The sequence below is a fragment of the Mobula birostris genome, chromosome 21, assembly GCF_030028105.1.
Source record: "Mobula birostris isolate sMobBir1 chromosome 21, sMobBir1.hap1, whole genome shotgun sequence".
NCBI classification, from domain to species: Eukaryota; Metazoa; Chordata; class Chondrichthyes; order Myliobatiformes; family Myliobatidae; genus Mobula; species Mobula birostris.
The window spans coordinates 5,270,988-5,292,284 of record NC_092390.1 but is presented as its reverse complement, the minus strand read 5'-3'; positions in this window follow the sequence as shown (position 1 = coordinate 5,292,284).

The following is a 21,297-nucleotide window of genomic DNA, read 5'->3' as shown; positions in this document are numbered from 1 at the left end:
TGATTATTTTGTTAAGGGATAAATATTAGAATCACTGAGTTTTATAGCACAGAAGCAGGCCCTTTGTCCCAACTCATCCATGCTGACCATGTTGAGCTGGTACCATTTGGCCCATGTCTCACTAAATCTTTCCCATCTGTGTGTCTGGGTGTCCTTTACATGATCCCAAATCTATCACTTCCTCAGGCAGCTCGTTCTGCATACCCATCACTCTCTGTGAAAAAAGTTGACCTTTGGATCGTCTTTACATTTTTCCCTCTCACCCTATATTTATGTCCTCGAGTTTTAGACTTCCTTACTCTGGGTAAAAGACTATAATCCATTCACTTTATCTAGGTCCCTTGCAATTTTATGTACCTCTATACTCCTCAGCCTCCTATGCATCTGGTTTCCTTTGTAGAACAGCCAGTATAATAGGAGACGACTGTTTCACTGATATTCGGGGAAGAAAATTTACCAGGGTTACCCAGACTGACCTATTTACCATTCTTGATCAATGGCTTCCTCTGCCATAACGGAATATAGGAACAGACAGAAGTCGTGCTACTCATTCATTTTTACAGCATCCATGTTTATGTGCAAATCTCTTTTGTTTGCCTGTGTTTAAAAAAAAATCAAAGCTCTGTTAAGTGAAGGCCTTGTCATTCTGATAATTAACTTCCTCTGTGCAGGGGAATTTAAACATTTCAGATATAGAAATGAATGATAGCTCTTCGGGGTAATTTCTTTCATGTTATTTGAAATGAGACTTGAGGCAAGTATGGGTGAGATGTTTGCTGCTGAAGTAATTGTTAACAAATCTCATTCCAGTTCATTGTCCACCATCAGCAAATACTGTTGCTGTTGATGGAATGATTATCACACTCCCAACTATGGTGATGAGTGCTTTATTGAAATTTCAGTGGTCCTATTTTAAATATGGAGTATTTTAGCCAACCCGCTGCCCTTGAAAATGTAAGTACCATACAGATTATATTGAATTTTGAATTGGAGAGGTGTGTGTGCTGTACTCTATTAGTTTTCCTTTCCTTTCTCCCCAAAAAGTTAAGATTGCTTTCTCAGATACTGGTTGTATTCAGTTTTCTTTTAGCTTTCTGATTGAATTCAGCACAAGTCTACACACAATTGCAATATTCTGAGCCCTTAAAATCTCTGTAACTGCAATACTATATTCTGTTTTTCTTTGTATTGACTTTTTTCCTTTGTACTTCTTCAAGATGCTTGTGTTTTGAAATGATCTGTATAGATGGCATGTTAAATGAAGTTTTTCACTGTACCTGATACACATGACAATAACAAATCAATTATTTTTTTAGCAATTATTATACCCTGTGTTGGCTTATCTTTCTTACCACTCCAAATCAATCAGCCTATGGTATCTGTCTAGCCATCATCAGTCCCACGTCAGAGCCTTGAGTGCACATATCCTGGCCGGAAGTCCTGGAAGGCTGCCACTGCACTGTCAGAGTTGCTGTCCTAATAATCAGATATTAATAGAAGGATACTTCTGCTTGTGTTTGGCTGTAAAAGATCTCCATGGTGAGGTTTTCAAGGTGACAATGGGAGTTACTCCAAGTGCCCTGCCCAATACTTATGCATCAATTGTGAGTGGTTCAAAGGCTCAGCAGATGGCTCTGTAAACCCAGGTTCACTTTCAATCTCCAGTGCTGTCAGTGTGATGTTTGTTGTTATCTTTGTCATTGTGATTTCTACACCACTCCCCATCCTTTCCCAAAGACACGTTGGTTGGTAGGTAAACTGACTGCTGAAAAATGCCCTTGATGTGAAAGTATTGTGGCAGTATCAGGAGGGAGTTACTTGGTATGTGAGGCAGAATGGGTTTCAGGGAAATAAGTGGGAGAATGGAATTGTTAGGACTAGTCTGAGAGCCAAAGGAGACATGAAAGGTCAAATTGCCTCTTTCTATGTTCTAGGCAAATATGAAATGAAACATGTAGATGTTATACAAAACAGATGATTATTATCATGTTTTTGTGAAAATATACTGTACACAAAGTGTTTGCAGCATCTCCTATATAGTAGGAGTACCTAGACTTAAAAGGCTCTTCAGGGCTGGGAATCATACTGGGTAATCCTGATGACAAGTAAGTGACTACAGAAATATTTTTTTTCTTTTCCAGAAAAAAAATGTTGATTTCGCCTTTTTTGTCCATCGTCCTGATCCCCATCATGATTTACTTTTTTCCCCACCCCACTGTTTCCATCTGCTCTTCACTCACACGCTCCTCACCTCTTTATTCCATGCTCCACCTTTATCTCCAATCAGATTCCATTATCTTCAGTCCTTTGTCACTTCTGCCCATCACCTCCCAGCTTTTTATGTCATTTCCATTCTCCTCCCTCCCTCATTTGCCTATCATCTCTCTCATCTGGCTCTACCTATCACCTGGCAATACTTACTCCATCCTTTCCTTCACCTTTTTTATACTGGGTACAGTATCTCCTCATCCTTTCCAGTCTCGTGGAAGGATCGCAGCCCGAAACGTAACTGTCCATTTTCTTCCAATTGATGTTGCCTGACCTATTGAGTTCCTGTGTGTGTAGCTGTGTACTTGTGATATAAATTGTTGAGAAGGAAAATGTTGCTGAGTCAATATTAATAAGTTGATCTAACATATTATACATACAGCAATCATGAGGAATTCTGCAGATGCTGGAAATTCAAGCAACACACATCAAAGTTGCTGCCTGGCCTGCCGCATTCACCAGCATCTTTGATGTGTGTTGATACATACAGCAATTCCTGTATTTTACCAGGCATCCAGGAGTTGAATTAGAGTCATCAAATCATAGGGCCATACAACACAAAGATATGCCCTTTGGCCCACTCCACTCATGCTGATCTTTTTGCCCAAACTTACTGCCTGTTATGCCACTGACATTTAGGGCAGCAATGAAGGTCCTCCATCTTTGGCGGGTTCAGGTGTCAGTAGCTTCTCGGTTTTCACTACTGTTAGTCATGCAAGTCCTGAGTAGAGACTCAGGCGTACTGTACTGTCACACTCAGATGCAGAGTGATGCTGCATTGCTGCGTCTGTAAAAATTTTGTTTTACCAGTCCGGGTTGTTAGCTCTGACTCATCTACAAACTAAAATTATCTATTGAAAATGGCCATTTGTTGGTACATTATGTGCTATGTTCTAAGATGCATGTGATCAATGCCTTTCCATTGTCGTGATTTTTCTTGGCAATTTTTTTCTACATAAGTGGTTTACTATTGCCTTCTTCTGGGTGGTGCCTTTACAAGACGGGTGACCCCAGCTTTTATCAATACTCTTCAGATATTGTCTGCCTGGCGTCAGTGCTCGCATAACCATAACTTGTGATATGCACCGGCTGCTTGTATGACCATCCACCACCTGCCCCCATGGCTTCACATGACCCTGATTGGCGGGCTAAGCGGGGTCTGAGCAGGTACCAACCTTGCCCAAGGATGACCTGCTGGCTAGAGGAGGGAAGGAGTGTATTACACCTCCTTTGGTAGAGTCATATCTCCACCCCATCACCTATAAAAGCCATTACTCTACCTTTTATTCCTACTTTGAAATATTTATTACTTCGGAATTTTTATTTCTTGCACTGTACTGTTGCCATGAAACAACAAGTTTCACAGTGATAATGAACCTGATTTTGATACTGGTTCTGAGTGACTGATGAACATAAGGAACGAATAGTTGAAGTGTTTGTGAAAATCCAGATCCAGCAAAATATATTTGCTGGTGCAAATATATAGTTGTTGGCAGATAAAATAAAACACTAGCTATCACAATGCATTGATAAGGCTTAAAAGAAGTTTATCAAGTAACCAACAACTGTGGCTTACATTTTTCACCTGCCTCTGCAACCAATAATAATGTTATAACACCGAAGTGGTACGTATTGGTTTGCAGATTGGTCTGGAATTTAAACTGGGATAATTTAATAAATCTGGAATATATAAATGAAATTAGTGCCTGTAATCATTGGACTATTGCAGAAAAATGGATCAGGTTAACTGCGTGGAATGGGCTGCCGGTGGCGGTGTTGGTGGAGGTGGAAACGATAGGGTCTTTTAAGAGACTCCTGGATACGTACACGGAGCTTAGAAAAATAGAGGGGTATGGGTAAGCCTAGTAATTTCTAAGGCAAGGACATGTTCGGCACAGCTTTGTGGGCCGAAGGGCCTGTATTGTGCTGTAGGTTTTCTATGTCTATGTGTCTACTTAGATATAACCTAACAGAAGGAAATCTATTCTCTTTACCAGGTTTGGTCTGTGCGTGATACCAGAGCAACAGATCAACAGAAAGTGATTAACTCAAAACTATCCAACCACTTCAAGGACAAGTGAAGGTGAAAAATACAAGTTGACAAGCCAGTTATGCTCATATCTTATTAGTAAATATAGGTTCAGTTTTAGTTGCTGAAAATTCAACTTCCATGCCTCAATCTTCATATAGTAGCAAGGCAGCACAGTAGTGTAGCAGTTAGCGCAATCGCTTTCCAACACCAGTGATCACCGATCATGGTTCAATTGCTGCCATTCTGTAAGGAGTTTGTATGTTATCACGATGATCATGTGGATTCCCTCTGCGTGCACTGGCTTCCTCCTGCGTTTCAAAGATATATCGTTATGGTTAGTGAGTTGTGGGATGCTACTGGCCCTGATCTCCCATCCCACCCAACTCATGTGAAATTGCCTGGGATCCACTTGGCAGATTTTGGGTGCTTCAGTTTCACTTTCATCACGCCTGCACCAAGGACACGAGATGTTAGCACTTAAAATATCCTGAGCCTGAAATATGAGATGATGTGTATAACTGCCACCTTCAAATCAAAACTTGCCAAACTCAAAACCAAAACCAAGGGATTTTAGCATGGAAAAGAGTTCTCTGAGAATCTCATCAGAATGAAGTTTATTTTCAATGAGTTCATTGTCCAATCAGAAATCTGATGAAAGAAATGAACTGTTCCTAAAACGGTGAGTGTGTGTCTTCTGGTTCCTGTAACTCCTCTATGATAGCAATAATGAGAACAGAGCACATCCCAGACAGTGAGGGTCCTTAACGATGGTTGCCACCTTCTTGATGTACTGCCGTTTGACAATGTCCTCAGGAGTGGGGAAGGTTGTGCCTGTGATAGAGATGGCTGAGTCTACAGCAGCCTGCAACACCTTGTGGTCCAGTGCATTAGAACCACCAGATCAGCTTGAAATGCAACCAGTCAGAATGCTGTTCTCTGCAAGTCTTTACTGACATACCAAATCTCCTCAAACTCTGGTGTGCTTCTTCACGATTGCATCAATGTTTTTTTTGGGCTCACGATGGATCTGCCAAAATGCTGACACCCAGGAATGGCTTACCCTTTCCACTGCTGCCTGCTTAGTGAGAAGTGGTGTATGTTCTACTGAATGCCCCAGTTTTTGTCCTCAATCAAAGATGCAAGAGATCCTGCAGATGCTGGAATTCTTGAGCAACACAGAAAATGCTTGAGGAACTCAGCAGATCAGAAGCATCTAAGGGGGGAAGTGAACAGGTGGTATTTTGAAGCTGAGTCCATTCAAACTGCCTGACCTGAATTATCTTCTCCCTCACCCCCTGCATTTTGTATGTGTTGCCTAGTCCTCAATCATATCCTTAGTCTTGCTGATGTTGAATGCAAGGTTTATATTCTAACATCATTTAACCAGCCAATCTGTCTCACTTCTGTACACAGCATCATCACCATCTGAAATTCTGTTAATTACAGTGGTGTCATTGTCAAGTTTACAGATGCCACTTGAGCAGTGTCTAGCCACACAGCAAGAGTGTAGAGAAAATAAAGCATGCATTCTTGGGCTGTGTCTGTGTAGGAAAAGGAATGCAAATTTAAATCCAGAATACTGCTGTCATTTAAAGTTTAAGGGTAAAACCTTTAGTGTTCATTCTTACTAAGCCAAACTTGAGTGTCTGTAGTTCACAATTAACTGCAATGGCTGGTAGAGCTAAAATCCCAACACAATACAAACTCATTTAACATAATTTTGGTACTGCCTTAGTCTTCATACAGTCATTAGTTTGAGAGAAATAATTTAATAGAGTGTAGTCGAGACAAACATCTTGGATTTCCACAATGGAATTGCGTGCTCTAAGGGAGGAAGCTTGAGGTTAGTTTTCTCCAAGGGAAGCCAAGCTGTAGTTCTCATTTATAATTAATTAATAGCACATTGTTGCATAAAATGCTCTATTGTGAAGCTGGTAACTGAAGGCAGATTTCACCCCAGATCATATCCTTAAGTAAAAGCAGTCAACTCTGATTCTCCCTGAGGTCAGAAGCAATCTGTTTTTTCTCTCCAGCACTCTCCATTACCCATTTAGCGGTGGGAGCTGCCAGTGTTCACTCCGGTGGGATTTTGTACTGTGCTGGCATCACACCAGGGAAATCCCTTGACTGAGTGATAGACCAGAAGCCTTGAAGATGAAATTCAAGCTAGGTATGAAATACTGGCTGCAACAATAGGATTCTTGCTTGTATTCCTATCAACTGTTCTAATTGCTGATTTGGTGGGTTGGGAGATGGGTGTGAGGAAAACTCAGCAGCTCTCCCAGGCCTTGCTTTTCAACAAGCAGTTTGAGACCTAATCCCTTAAACATGAGGTTCCCTCCACTACTAATGCCATTTTGCTCTCCGGGAAACTGCAGGGGGCACTTCCATTGCATTTCCATGGGTCGGTGTGTATGGAACCTCAAATTTCCCAATGGCTCTACCCAAGTCTCCTCACCAGAATCCTACATTGTCCTAATAGCACACTAGTTTGGGTAAATTTGAAATTAAATTCTTTGCAGGTTTCAGGCCTTGAGCTTAACAGAATGGCATTTAGAACTTACCCACATACTTCAAGTCAAGTTGAGTTTATGCCTTGTGCACAAGGATGGTGAGGTATGGGTCCAATGACAAACTTGTTTGCAGCATCAAAGGAGCTTAGGTTCAGACTGCTCCAAAAACATAAATTATGCATAAAAGACAGGAAAGAAAAGACTGCAATACAAGACATTTGTACAAATACCACCCTTCAGAAGAACATTTAATATTCACCAATTCACCCACTTGATAGGTCAGGGTACTCTGCACTTTCTAGTATAAACAAAGAGATTCTGCAGATGCTGGAAATCTACAGCAACTCACAAAATGCTGTTTTGAGCTGAGACCCTTCATCATGAGTAGTATAATGTTTTCGGAGTACTCTTGTCTGGAGTCAGTCTGTTGTGGGGATTATCTACAAACTGGTTTCCCAACCCAAGCCGAATAGGACATGATTATATTTTTCTGATTCGGTGTTGATGTATTCTACCTTTGCTCCAACTATGCCATTGCCAGCCCAGCTCAGCACTTTTGTGGGTCAGGATGATTTGTTTATCTCATATGTGCTGTGTTGTTTATTTGATGTTTCAACCTCAAACAGATTAATTGCATGGTTATGGTAATGTTTGGGTTATGGGGATATGGAAAAAGTATATAACTGGTTGTGCTGCAGTCAGATTGGGTTTGGTTAGCTGGCATCTGTGGGTGATAATCATCATCACAAGCCTGGGTGAAAGGTAAGGAGATTCTGAGATGCCCAGTCATCAGGATCCCCCTCGTGGCCTCACCAGTGTAGTCCAGCATGGCTGCAGGAGCTGCCGGAAGAATGTACAATGACATCCAGCTGCCTTAGGGCCTCCACTCTGGATTTGCTGTCTGGGTTTACTCCGTAACCTTTGTCTCTCCCAAGGCTGCCAACAAGGCAGTGGGGCTATTTACGCGTAGCTGGGGATCTGGTTCAGGAGCACCAGTGGGCCTGTGTGCTATGTGTGCTGGGGCCAGACATTCTCCCTGTCCTCTGTAGTTCAGCCTGAGTCCAAAAGGAGTTCAGTTTCCATATGTTGACTGTGGGGAGGCACTACATGAGGCTTGCTGTTGGAGAGGCTATGTCCTGGCAGGGAGAGAATGCACATTCAGCTTTCCTTTTGGCAAGACTGCTAGCCAGTGGCAGAAGCTGAAAGTGAGAGAAATAAGCACTACCCATTATACTACATCACACTACCATACTAGACACATCTCAACAACCTCTTTGATCAGAATGGAATTAGATAGGTCTTTTTCCCCCCCTCCCCCTTTTCCTTCTCCCTGGGCCTCCTGTCCCATGATCCTCTCATATCCCTTTCGCCAATCAGCAGTCCAGCTCTTGGCTCCAACCCTCCCCCTCCTGTCTTCTCCTATCATTTTGGATCTCCCCCTCCCCCTCCCACTTTAAAATCTCTTACTAACTCTTCCTTCAGTTAGTCCTGACGAAGGGTCTTGGCCCAAAACCTCTTCCTGGAGATGCTGCCTGGCCTGCTGCATTCACCAGCAACTTTGATGTGTGTTGCTTGAATTTCCAGCATCTGCAGAATTCCTCGTGTTTAGGTCTTAATCTTTTACCTTTGCAGACCCCAGGAAGGGTCACTCTATCCAAAGTGATGAAGCATGGAGAGCAGACTGAATGGAAGCTCAAAATCTTCCCTGAGAATTTATTTTCTTTCCTCTGGAATTAGAGCAGGAGTTCCCCTTCTGTAACATTGCATTTTACTCTATTTCTTGTCCTAAATGTTGTTCGTCTATCGTTGACGTCGATGAGGACCTCGACACCATAATAATGTCCTAAATAATGCAGAGAAGCTACATTTTAATGATTTCCAATAAAATCTCTCTTTTGTTGAGAAGAATGAGGCATTGCTTCCTCCCCTGAAAGTCACAGTGTGCCTTATAGGAGAGGTGTTTGAGGTTTAACACGAGAACGTCACAGGTCACGAGTTCCAGTCAAACACAGTTCCAATAACCTTTCTGGTGCTCAATGCATTTTGTGATCCCTCTTTTAAGCTGCCAATTTTAAAACAAAACCATCATTTAATCAAATAGTATCACTAGTCTTTTGCTGTTATGAGGGGAATCCCGTTAAAATTTATGTCCAGTGCACAAAATAAATGTTTTATTTACTCTGACAATTTTTATATGTTTAACTGAATATAATGCTGTCCCTAAAGATAATATTATGATGCATTAATATTTATTATTGGATTAAGCAGTTTTATCATCCCCTATTTGAGTTTGCTTTTTGCAATGATAGCTCAGTACTGCCCTTATTCATTTTAAAAAGAGCTCTATCTGTAATCCTTCAAATATTAAATGCAGCATTTCAAGAATAATTTTGGTTTCTGATTAACGTTCTCTCCTTATAATAATATAATCCTCAAAACCTAAACCCTGCTGTTCCTCAGGACATAATTTGTTTGGGATAGAATCACAGAGAGAATTATAAGGTATGAATTAATTTGATTTTCACTCTCTTCCATTGTCAGCAATGGCTTGGTAAATTGTACTTTGATCTTGAATATCATGGGTTCAAGTCATATATTATGGAAATAGGCTGTATAGCCCAATGGGTCCATTCTGTGTAGGACCCTGCCCAAGCTAATATTATTTGCTAGGATTTGGCCCAAAAGCTTCTAAACCTCTCCAATCCATGCATCTTTCCAAATAAGCCTTAAAATTGCTGATGAACATTTCTCAGCCACTTTCTCTGGTAGATTGTTCCACAAGCCTTTGTATATAAAAAAAGTTGCCTCTTATATCCCAATTAAGTTGTCCCTCTATCTTTTCTTTTTCAATCTTTTTATTAATTTCAAAATATAGAAACAAAACATAGCAATAATACAAATAATATGAGATGTATTGTTACATTTAAAAAAAGAGTAATTGCAAAACCAAATAGTGGAAATTACCAAAACTCCCATACATGTAGAACTGATCACGGATAATATAAAGCAAAAAAAAAGGAAAAAGAAAAAAAACCCATCCCAAAAGAAAAAAAAACTAAACTTAACTAAAAGACTTGGGCAAAACTAACAACTTAAAAATGGAAAAGAAGAAAACCTCAGCGTCGACGCCTCCACTCCCCTCCAACAACAGTACAGAGAAATAAAACCAGTTTGGAAATGATCAAATTACATCAAATGAAAATGCTGAATAAATGGCCTCCAAGTTTTTTCAAACTTAATAGAAGGGTCATAAACTGCACTTCTAATTTTCTCCAAATTCAGACACACCATAGTTTGTGAAAACCAATGAAATACTGTAGGAGGGTTGATCTCTTTCCAATTCAACAAGATGGACCTTCTAGCTATTAAAGTAAGAAATGCAATCATCCTTCGTGATGAAGAGGTTAAATTATTTGAGTCTATCATTGGTAATCCAAAGATAGCAGTAATTGGATGAGGTTGTAAGTCTAGATTTAGGACCGTTGAAATAATATCAAAAATATCTTTCCAATATTTCTCCAACAAGGGACATGACCAAAACATGTGAGTTAAAGAAGCAATCTGAGACTGGCATCTGTCACATATTGGATTAATATAAGAGTAATAACGAGATAGTTTATCTTTGGACATATGAGCCCTGTATCTTTAAACTGTATCAACCTATGCTTAGCACATACAGAGGATGAATTCACCAACTGAAGAATTTTTTCCCATTTTTCAGTCGGTATATTAATCTCAAGTTCTCTTTCCCAGTCAGGTTTAATTTTATTAGAGGCATCAGGACATAAATTCATAATTATATTATATACAATTGCTATTACACCTTTCTGAGAAAGATTTAAGTCTAAGATTTTTTCCAAAGTGTCCATTGGATATGGGTGTGGAAAATTAGGAGAGACAGTAATTAAGAAGTTTCTAATCTGTAAATATCTAAAAAAGTGAGATCTGGGTAAGTTATATTTATTAGAAAGTTGATCAAAAGACATAAAACAGTTATCCAAAAATAAATCGCGAAAAGATATTATACCTTTGGTTTTCCAATCAAAGTAAGCTTGTTGTCCCTCTATCAACTTAAAATATGCTCTCTAATTCTTGATTTCCCAAACAGGGAAAAATTATGAGTATATTCATCCTCCCTATGCCCTTGGTGATTTTATACACCTCTGTAAAATCACCTCTTGGTCTCCTAAACTCTGTGGACTAAAGTCTTGTCCTGTCTAACCTCTTCCTGTAATATACTCCCTCAGGTCCTGGCATCATCCCTGTAAATCATTTTCCTTTTCTCTTCACTCTTTCCAGTTTGATACCACTGCTAGTGTCGCATTATAAAGGGGTACATGAATGTTGAAAATCTCACTTTTATTTTGGGATTGTTAGTTTTTTGTTCACATCTGTTCTCTCAGCTAGATGGAAAGGATCCTAGAAGAGCAGAGAAGTTTTTTCGTGGAGACCTAGTCATGATTTGCCTCTCAGTTGACTTTGCCAACACAGATTATCACAATGTTATTTGCAGGAACTTGCTACATCCACAAATTGGCTGCTGCGTTCCCTGTATTAAAACACTGACTACTCTTCAAAGAACATCATGGGCTGTAAAACACTTAAAGCAATTATAGATCCTTCAAATCCTTTAATATCTCAATACTATTAACATCAGCCACTGTTTTTCCTAAGAGGGTGGTCAGAATATGGAATGAAGCAGTTGAGGGAGATGCATCAACAACATTTGAAAGGTATGTAGACATGTACATGGATAGGAAAGGGTTAGCATGAGAGAGCCAAATCACAGGCAACTGGGACTAGCAGATGGGAACCTCGGTTGGTGTGGATCAGTTGCATTAATGAGCCTGTTTCCATGCTCTGACTTGATGAAACTCCTAAGAGCTTTGAGTTCCATATTTACATCACTTCATGGTGTGACGAAAGAGGGTTACAAAAGTACACATAGACTAAGATATTAACTGTCCTGTGCTAGCACCAGTGGGATCAACAGTTGATCTGCCACCTGTCTTCAGGAGAGAGAGATAAGTAAGACAATGGAGCAGCATTTGGAAATGTTAATGAAGAGACGAGAGAGTTTAACGGAAGGAGACACCAGTCTGAATATTGTCAAGACCGGCTCCTTTTGAACCCTGAACTGTTTGAAGTGTGCTGGACAGGCGATACCCCAGCAGGGGGATAAAAAGGGGCAGGTTCGCTAAGACACCACACACAACACCACGAGGTAACGAGACCCTGGAAGCGGTGCGCCCCCACAAGTCAGTGGGAGTTTTGGAGGTCTGTCGCGGGACCAGCCATAGACGCACAGGGTGGAAAGATACGGTCGGCGGGAACCTGGTGTGTGTCCGCCCTTGCCTGGGTGCCGGGTTCACCGCTGAAGAACGATCATGTCTGGAATGGAGGGGTCACAGTCGGTGACCTCAGAAGACATTACAAAGGGCTCGCCCGAAAGTTAACTGTAAGGAATATCAAAGGTCTGTTTGGAATCCGATTTGCATATTCATTCGTTCTCTCTCTCTCCCCAATGGCACGACGGCGATTACTGCGAACTGAACTAAACTGAACTCTGTCACTTGTGATTGAACATTTTACCCCTAGACTGCGATAGCGCTGATTGACCCTATTATCCTAGTTCTGTGTACACGTGTGTTTATTCATTGCTAACCTGTTGCATTTATATCCTTACTTATTAGAGTACTGTGTTGCTTATTTCTTTAATAAAACTTTCTTAGTTCCAGTAATCCAGACTCCAACTGAGTGGTCCATTTCTGCTGGTTTGGCAACCCATTTACGGGGTACATAACAATGGATATATTGAAAAGTTCAGCACAGTACAGGCCCTTCAACTCAGGATGTTGCTAACCTTTTATCCTACTCCAACATCGATCTAACCCTTCCTTCCCACATAGCCCTCCAGTTTTCTTTCATCTATGGGCCTATCTGGGAGTCTTTTAAATTTCCTATCTATTACTCTTATCATCTTCTACACCTCTACAAAGTCACCTCTTATCCTCCTTTTCTCCAAAGAGAAAAGCCCTAGTTTCCTCAACCTATCCTCAAACGACACGCTCTCTAATCCAGGCAGCATCCTGGTAAACCTCCTCTTCACCACCTCTAAAGCTTACACATCCTTCTTTTGATTGATATCCTGATAGAGATGATGCTCCTGAACTGTTGCAAAGGAATGTAAGAAGTACTATACTATTTTTTAATGTTTTTTCCCATGTTTTTATCTACATGAATTGCAAGTGTCATTGTATTTAGCCAATGCTCATCCTGCGACGTTCTGAAGTGAATCTTCATTACCTTTCCTTAATAGATGTGAGACAATCTTTCATGGAAGAAGAAATGAGTCCAACTGTAGGTTGCATTAATAGTGTCATCTGTTACTGTTATCCCTTTTACATGTTTACAGCTTTTGAGATAATCCATTTATATTTCAACTCCTGAAGAAGGCACCTGATATCCCATATGCTCTTTAACTTCCCAGAGAACAAAAGCTCTCGGCCTTCATGTGCTCTACCATCTGCAGAATTTTTAAACCCAATCTTGGTCCCATTTAATCACTCCTTCTCTAGTCAAATTTACAAACAAAGTTTAGGAATATTGAAACATTTATCCTTCACCTTCATTCACCGCTCAGAATCTGGATAGATACGATGATAAAATGCATAGATAGAGTACACAGCCAGTGAGGTTTTTCTTTTCACCCAAAGTGGCAATGACTATTACGAGAGTGCATAATTTTAAGGTGAACTGGAATTTTAAGGTATTGGAGGGGATAGTAGAGGTATTTATTTTACACAGAGAATGGTGGATACTTGGAACTTACTGCCAGGTATGGAGGGAGAGGCAGATACATTAGGGACGTTTAGGAGTATCTTACATTGGCACATGGATGAAAGAAATATGGAGGGCTATGTGGGAAGGAGGAGTAAAACTGATCTTAGAGTAGGTTAAAAGGTTAGCACAACATTGTGGGCCGAAGGGCCTGTACTGCGCTGTACTTTTCTATGTTCTGTATGTCAGTGATAATTAACTTGTTTCTGATTTTGTAGTCAGACAGAGAGGAAAAAAAACTGTCCTTGGATCAAGGAAATTAAATGGAGATTTGAAAATGGTGACAAAATCATAATGGATGCAGATGGGTAAATAGGGTATTGATGTTACCATACCCATTGGATAATTTGAGGACCATGTGGAAAAGAAATAAACTGATGGACAATGCTTGGAAATTTGGTTTTAATGTAGACAAAGTTTATTTTCTGGAGCTCAGTACCTTTATAAGTGATGGAGTTAATCCTGACTCTTCGAAAGCAATTGAATGGGGTCATGAGGGCAAATAATTTGCAGGGATATGAAGAAAGATTAGGAAATGTTATTGAAGAGACTGCTAGAGAGTAGGGTTCTTAAGGCTATGTTTGAGCACTGCAAGCCACACGAACTCTCCACCTCATAAAATTTATTGAGAAACAATCTACAGACATTTTCTGCATCATAGCTATTTTCTGTTAGTCCTCAGGGCCTGCTGAGCCTTCATCCTTTCACTGAGTTCTTTTGAAATTAAAAACAAAATTGCTTTATTACTATCTGAAGATTTGAGATATTTGGATCTAAAATAGCATTTACTCATTCTGCGCAACAACCTCACCATCTATATGTAGATAACTTAAGCAATACTCCACAAAATAAAGCTATCAACTTTCTTCTTTATACATCCAGAAGCTAGTGACTGCTAGTGGATTAGTTATTGCTAATCCAAGATGAAATGCTGAAGAAAAAATAAGTGCTATAATTTATGAAGTTCTGGTTTGCAATGAAAAGGGGTGCTTGCTATAAGGCATACCAATTTACTATCTTCAACCTTTGAATCATCTGCCCGAAAGCATCCATTTTTTGTCTTTTCATGGATGACATGTGAATCCTGAAAAATAATGTAGGGTCACTAAAACTTTTAGTAATGAGTGTTGTAATAAGTGGGCAGGGCATTCAGCAGATGTGTCCTGAAGGGGCATCCGTGCAAGCACCCCATATACACACTGTGTACATATGATACCCCCGCATGCAGTGTATGTTTCAAGCCTCACCCTGCTGAGGTCAGAAAGAAACGTGGAATGTTTAACAGGAGAGGTATGTTTCCTATGTGCCATCAAGCTGAAAGTTTTTTACACTGATTGTTGAGCATAATGTTGAATGTTGAGTGGTAAAGACATACATCAAGGGTTTTTAAGAAATCTTGGTAGGCATGTAGATGATAGAAGAATGGAGGGCTATGTAGGAGAAATGAGTTGGGTTATTTTTTAGAGTAGATTAAGAGGGAAACATGACATTGTGGGCTGAAGAGCTTGTAGTGTGCTATTATGTCTTGTGTTTTCTAAGTAAAAATCTCAGCTGATTGTCAATATTGAACATTACACATCAGGTAGAAAGGATCTCAGAATTGGGATCTTTTGTGGGGAGCATGTTGAATCAGAGTTCCCTGTAATACACCCCCTGGTGTTTGATGATAGATGCGTACACAATGATAAGAGACTGGATTGAGTGAATAGCCAGAGACTTCCTCCCAGAGTAGATGTGGCTAATACCGAGGGTCATAATTTTAAGGTGATTGGAGGAAAGTATAGGGGGGATGTCAGAATTTGATTTTTTACACTGAGAGCAGTAGGTGTGTGGAACGTGCTCCAAGATGTGTTGGAGAAGCCAATACATCAGGGACATTTAAGGGACTATTAGTTAGGCAATTAGATTAAAAAAAAATGGAGGGATATGTGGGAGGGAAGGGGTAGATTGATCTTGGAGTAAGTTAAAAGTTTGGTGCAACATTGTAGGTCTAAGGGCCTGTGCTGTTCTGTAGTGTTCTAAGTTTTATAAATTGTAAAGAGTGCAGATAGAACTTGACACACTGAGTTTTGGGGAGAGGCTGGACAAGTTAGGGTTTTACTCCTTGAAGTGAAGGATTATTTTATAGAGGTGTAGAGAATCATGGGAAGTTAATGCATTCAGACAAGGGTCTTAAGTATGTGGAATGAGCTGCCAGAGAAGGTGGTTGAGGCAGGTACAATGAAAATGTTTACAACTTACTTGGACAGGTTCATGGATTGTAAGGGTTCGGAAGGTTATGGTCCAAAAGCAGGCAAATGGGATGAGCTTAGATAGGCACCTCAGTTGGCAAGGGTGAGTCAGACCAAAGGGCCTTTTTTCCATGTGGAAGGACCCTATGTGAGCTAAAGAGCATCACCCTTTCCGCCAATATACAATGGAAAACATAGGCTGCTTTCTATCATTGGGGACAGAGGTCTGAGAATAAAGAAAGATATGCTTTATTGAACTATATAGCTAGATTAACATTGCCCGCTGCCACTTCAATCTCTTCCAACACCATTAATTATTTTAAATTTACTTAGAGATGCAGCTCAGTAACAGGCCCTTTCGTGTATTTGGATGACACTGAACCCGTGTCATCCAAATACACCCAAGGGACCAATTAACCAACTAACCTGCATATCTTTGGATGTGGGAGGAAACTGGAGCATCAAGAGGAAACTCGTGAGGTCACAGGGAGAACGTACAAACTCATTGAAAACAGTAGCATGAATTGAATCCGTGAATTGCTGGCACTCTAAAGAGTTATGCTAACTGCCACACTACCATACTGCCCAATTATTCTGAATGTTTTCCCTGAATCCTCGAGAAGAGGCAAGGTCCAGGTCCTAGAGCACATTGAACGTCTGAACCTGCTATTTGGACGATGATTTGAGCACCAGGCTGAATTGAGGCAGTGGCGTCTAAGCCCCAAAGCATATCAAAATGACAGAATCCCACGTCTGGTGGACAATTTAGGTGCTGGACCTGATTGAAAGGTCAAGGTGTCGGGGCCCAAGGTCAAATTATGGGTCAGTTCATCTTGCTGCTCCACTCTGTGCTGAACTAAGAGTCTGTGGGCTTCAGTTCAAAATACTAATTGCTTGTGTTTATTTCTTTTTCTCTCTCTGTTTGACAGTCCTTTTTTGTGTTTCCTTGTTTTGTTAGGAGCCGACTCTCAAAGTTGTGCAAAGTGATACTTTGATAATAAATGTACTTTGAACTTTTGACCCCAACTGGGAGATAATTTTGGACAAGCCAGTTGTCCTGTCACATCTGAATGCATGGCCAAATTGTACAGTAATTCACTGCCGTGATAGAAACAAGCAGTGCGTACCTCATCATCCGATTGAATGCCTAGAAGGCTGACAGGCTACCATATGTCTACTGGAGCACAATAAATATACTGAATGCAGTGGCAGTGCGTTTTTCTCCCTAGGCTGCTGCTGATGAGAGCAATTGCTATCGCACAGTGGCTAAATAAATGGATTTCTGCATAACCATGGGCACCATAAAACATAGGATGTCACTGAGGATATATATTTAATGATTTTATACATAAGGGCACATATGTAGTAGCATTGTCAAGTCCAACAGTGGTAGTACATTTAGCACAAAACTTCAAATTAATCAAAAACAACTAAGTTAATTCTTTATCAAGCTACCATTTTATTAATCACCATCTGTAACTTCTTGGACAGTCCTGTTGATGGAATATGTTAATTACATTGCTGATCTAGCAGGATTTAACAGAATGTAAATAGATTGTATTCTGCTTCCATACTGGCCTCACATCTGTCCATCTGTGTTGATTGCTACATCTTTCTCTCAATAATCCAAGTCCCTTAGGTACACAAGAGTAATTATACTTAACTTAGCACTTCTTTTCTCAGTCAGCAGTCTTTATTGCAATCCGATAATCAGTTTGCTTATGTGTACTGGTGTTTCAACCTGGTGGATCCTGTTCTAAACTGATTACAGACTGTAATTAAAACTCAATAAAGTTGATACCAGCCTGCTTGGGAGGAGATGTATTTTATTATGCAAATGAGCTTCAGTATAGTGTCATTGGTCGAAGCTGCCATTCAGTTGATTCCTAGATGGGTGAATTTCTTAATTGGCAATTAGATTTTCTTCTCTGAGGAGCACTTGAAGGCTGTGGGGCTGTCATCATCATCATCATTATGTGCCATGTCATATGACGTGGGTGGGTTTCTGTCTTTGATCATAATTGTTCTTGGCAAGGTTTTCTACATTGCCATTGCCTTCTTCTAGGCAGTGTCTTCACAAGACGAGTGACTCCAGCCATTATTAATACTCTTCAGAGATTGTCTGCCTGGCATCAGTGGTCACATAACCAGGAATTATGAAATGCACCAGCTATTCATACGACCATCCACTACCTGCTCCCATGGCTTCACATAACCCTGATCGGTGTGTGCTAAGGAGGTGCTACACCTTGCTCAATGGTGACCTGCAAGGGAAGGAGCACCTCACACTGCCTTTGGTAGAGGTGTATCACTGGGCCTGTAATGGCGGGAACTTAGAAGGATGGGGGTGGGGGCGTGGTCATTGAAGACTACTGAATATTGAAAGGCTTAAAGTGGGTGGATGTGGAGAGGATGTTGACTATATGGGAGAGTCTAGGACCAGAGGTACAGCCTCAGAATACAAGGATGTCTCTTTAGAAGAGAGATAACGAGTAATTTCTTTAGCCAGAGGGTAGTGAAGCTGTGGAATTCTTTCCCACAGACAGCTGTGGAAGCCTAGGCATTTGGTATATTGAAAGCAGAAATTGATAGATTCTTATTTAGTAAGGGTGCCTAAGCTTACGAGGAGAAGGAAGGAGAATTAGAAGAGCAAACTTGATGGGCCAAATGACCTAATACTTCTCCTATGTCTTACTATCTTTGTAATTTGGAAATTATGTATTAAAGGAAAGCTGGGTGACCCCAGTTTTATCTGTCCTCTACTCTCCGTTGAGTGTAACAAACTTGTTTTGTCCCCTTCCCAGTTCTAACAAGGATCTTCAACCTGAAAGGTTATTTCTCATTTTGTGAAGCTGATTTCCACTGTTTAGTTTTTCTGAGATCATTGTTTATCAAGGTCAGCTTGTGCTGGATATTTCCCAACAGTTTCATTCTCTCCCAGCTTCTAAAAACCTTGGGAAGAATTTCCAGATATTTGTTTAATGATTTTATATACAAGGGCACAATGTCAAATCTAACACAAGCACAGACACAAGAGCATTTTGTGTGCATTGGACAGGCAGAATTAGAATTAGGTTTATTATCACTGCCGTATGTCATGAAATTTGTTGTTTCACAGCAGCAGTATAAAGAAATACATAAACTATATTATAAATTACAATACGAAGCATGTATAAAAAAACTTAAATAAGTGGCCCAACCAAAAAAGAGAGCGAAAATGGTGAGATAGTGTTTACGGTTTCATGGTCCATTCAGAAATCTGATGGCCAAAGGGAAGAAGCTGTTCCTAAAACACTGAGTGTGTGTCATCAGGTTCTGGTACATTCTCTCTGATGGTAGTGAGGAGAAAATGACATGTCTCAGTTGTGTGTGGGAGGGGTGCACTTAATCATGGATGCTGCCTTTGAGGCATCACCTTTTGAAGATGTCCTTGATGAAGGGGAGGCTAGTATCCATGATGAAGCTGGGTGAGTTTCCAACCATTGGCTTTTTCTGACCCTGTGCTGTGATGCCTCCATACCAAATGGTGATGCGGCCAATTAGAATGCTCTTCATGGAGCATCTGTGAAAATTTGCTAATCTTTATGTATGTTATAAAACACTTTAAATCAATCAAAAGAAGTTGTTGATTGTTTCAACTGAATTACCTTTCCATCTTTTAATGAAAGTATGTGCATGACTTGGGAAAAAAACACCCTTCAGCCTTGGAGCTAAGCTGGTTGAACAGGAGGGGAGATAGTATCTCTGTGAACCTTTCTACAGATAAGGCTGTATTCCAGAGTCATTTGGGTAAGTTTTCCTTGCATAGACTTCATTTCTGGTTCAGCTTGCCTGGAAACCCTATTTTCCTTATCTGCCAAGTTGGCAGATGTCACCATTTCTGGTCAACCAGATGCTGCACCTGACGTCTAAACAAAACACTATACAGCTCTCCAGCTTAGCCATCCATCAAAGCGAGTAAAGTTTGGCTAACATGTTTTCCTCCCATCCTTTCTGAGAACTCAAATGTGGGTTCTGTTACAGTGTATACCCTTGCAAGGGAATGTTCCTAAGAACTTTGAATTTTTTCATTCAAATCACAGAAATTTGCTGCCAAGATCAGAGTTACTCATCCCGTTGTGTCTTTGCTAACCAACAAGAGGAGGGTTTTTGGCTTTTTCCACAATACTGCTATGTATAGTGACTGTTCCATTGCAACATACAGCAATCCAAGAAGTAAATGAAATTCAAAAACCCACCAATACAGGAAAGTTTTGATAAAGTCAATTTTGTAAATACTCAGCAGGTCAGGCAGCATCTGTATAGAGAGAAGCAAGGAGTTAATGTTTCAGACTAATGTACAAGTAAAGGTATGAAACCAAATGTGCTTTATGCTTTAGCAAAGCTAAGGGGGGTGGAGGAGACACATCTTTAGATTATGAAGACACGCAGTCCTCTTTTATTGTCATTTAGTAATGCATGCATTAAATGATACAATATTTCCTCCGGTGTGATATCACAAAACACAGGGCAGACCAAGACTGAAAAAAACTGACAAAACGACATAATTGTAACATATTGTTACAACAGTGCAACAATACCATAACTTGATGAAGAAGTCCATGACCACAGTAAAGTTCAAAGTCTCTCAAATGTCCCACATCTCACGCAGACGGGAGAAGGAAGAAAAACTCTCCCTGCCATGCCGACCACAATCCGACTATGAGTCATCCGAAAACTTCGAGCTCTGATCAGCTCTCTGACACCGAGTACTGAGCGCCATCTCTGTCCGAACGATTCGACCTCCTTCTTGGTCACCAAAAGCAGGCAAGGATGGGGATTTTGAGGTCTACCCTCTGAAAGATTCCTGACCACGCAGTAACGATAGCAGTGAACGAGCGTTTCAGAAATTTCTCCAGATGTTCCTCTCTGCTTTCACGTCCACTCTCCATCAAATCAGAATTGTCCACGGCCCCTATTTAACAGATACAATATCATTTTTCACCAGAGGGCTGCACAGGCGCAGGCACGCCGCCATCTTCTCCTTCCATCTGGTGGTGCTACTGGTCAAGACAGTGTGATGAAGGGAGTAGAAGATATTTCTAAAGCTTCAAAGCATCTCTGCTGGCACCACCATCATTAATGTCCCTTCCACCTTCAGCACAATGTAGCACGTCTGATTTCTAACTTTTCCTAGTTTGGCTGTAAGGTCAAAGACTTTAAATGTTAACCCTGCTTTTTCTCTCTCCACAGCTGCTGTCTGACCTAAATATTTATAGATTTTTCTTCTTTTGGTTCAGAAATGCTACTTGCTGCCACCATCTCCCCCAACACATCACTCCCAACTTCTCAGTGAAACTAGGGTGAATGATATAAACTGACCTCACATCCTGAAAAGTTACTAAACTTCTCTACAGTTTTCCCAAGGACTTCA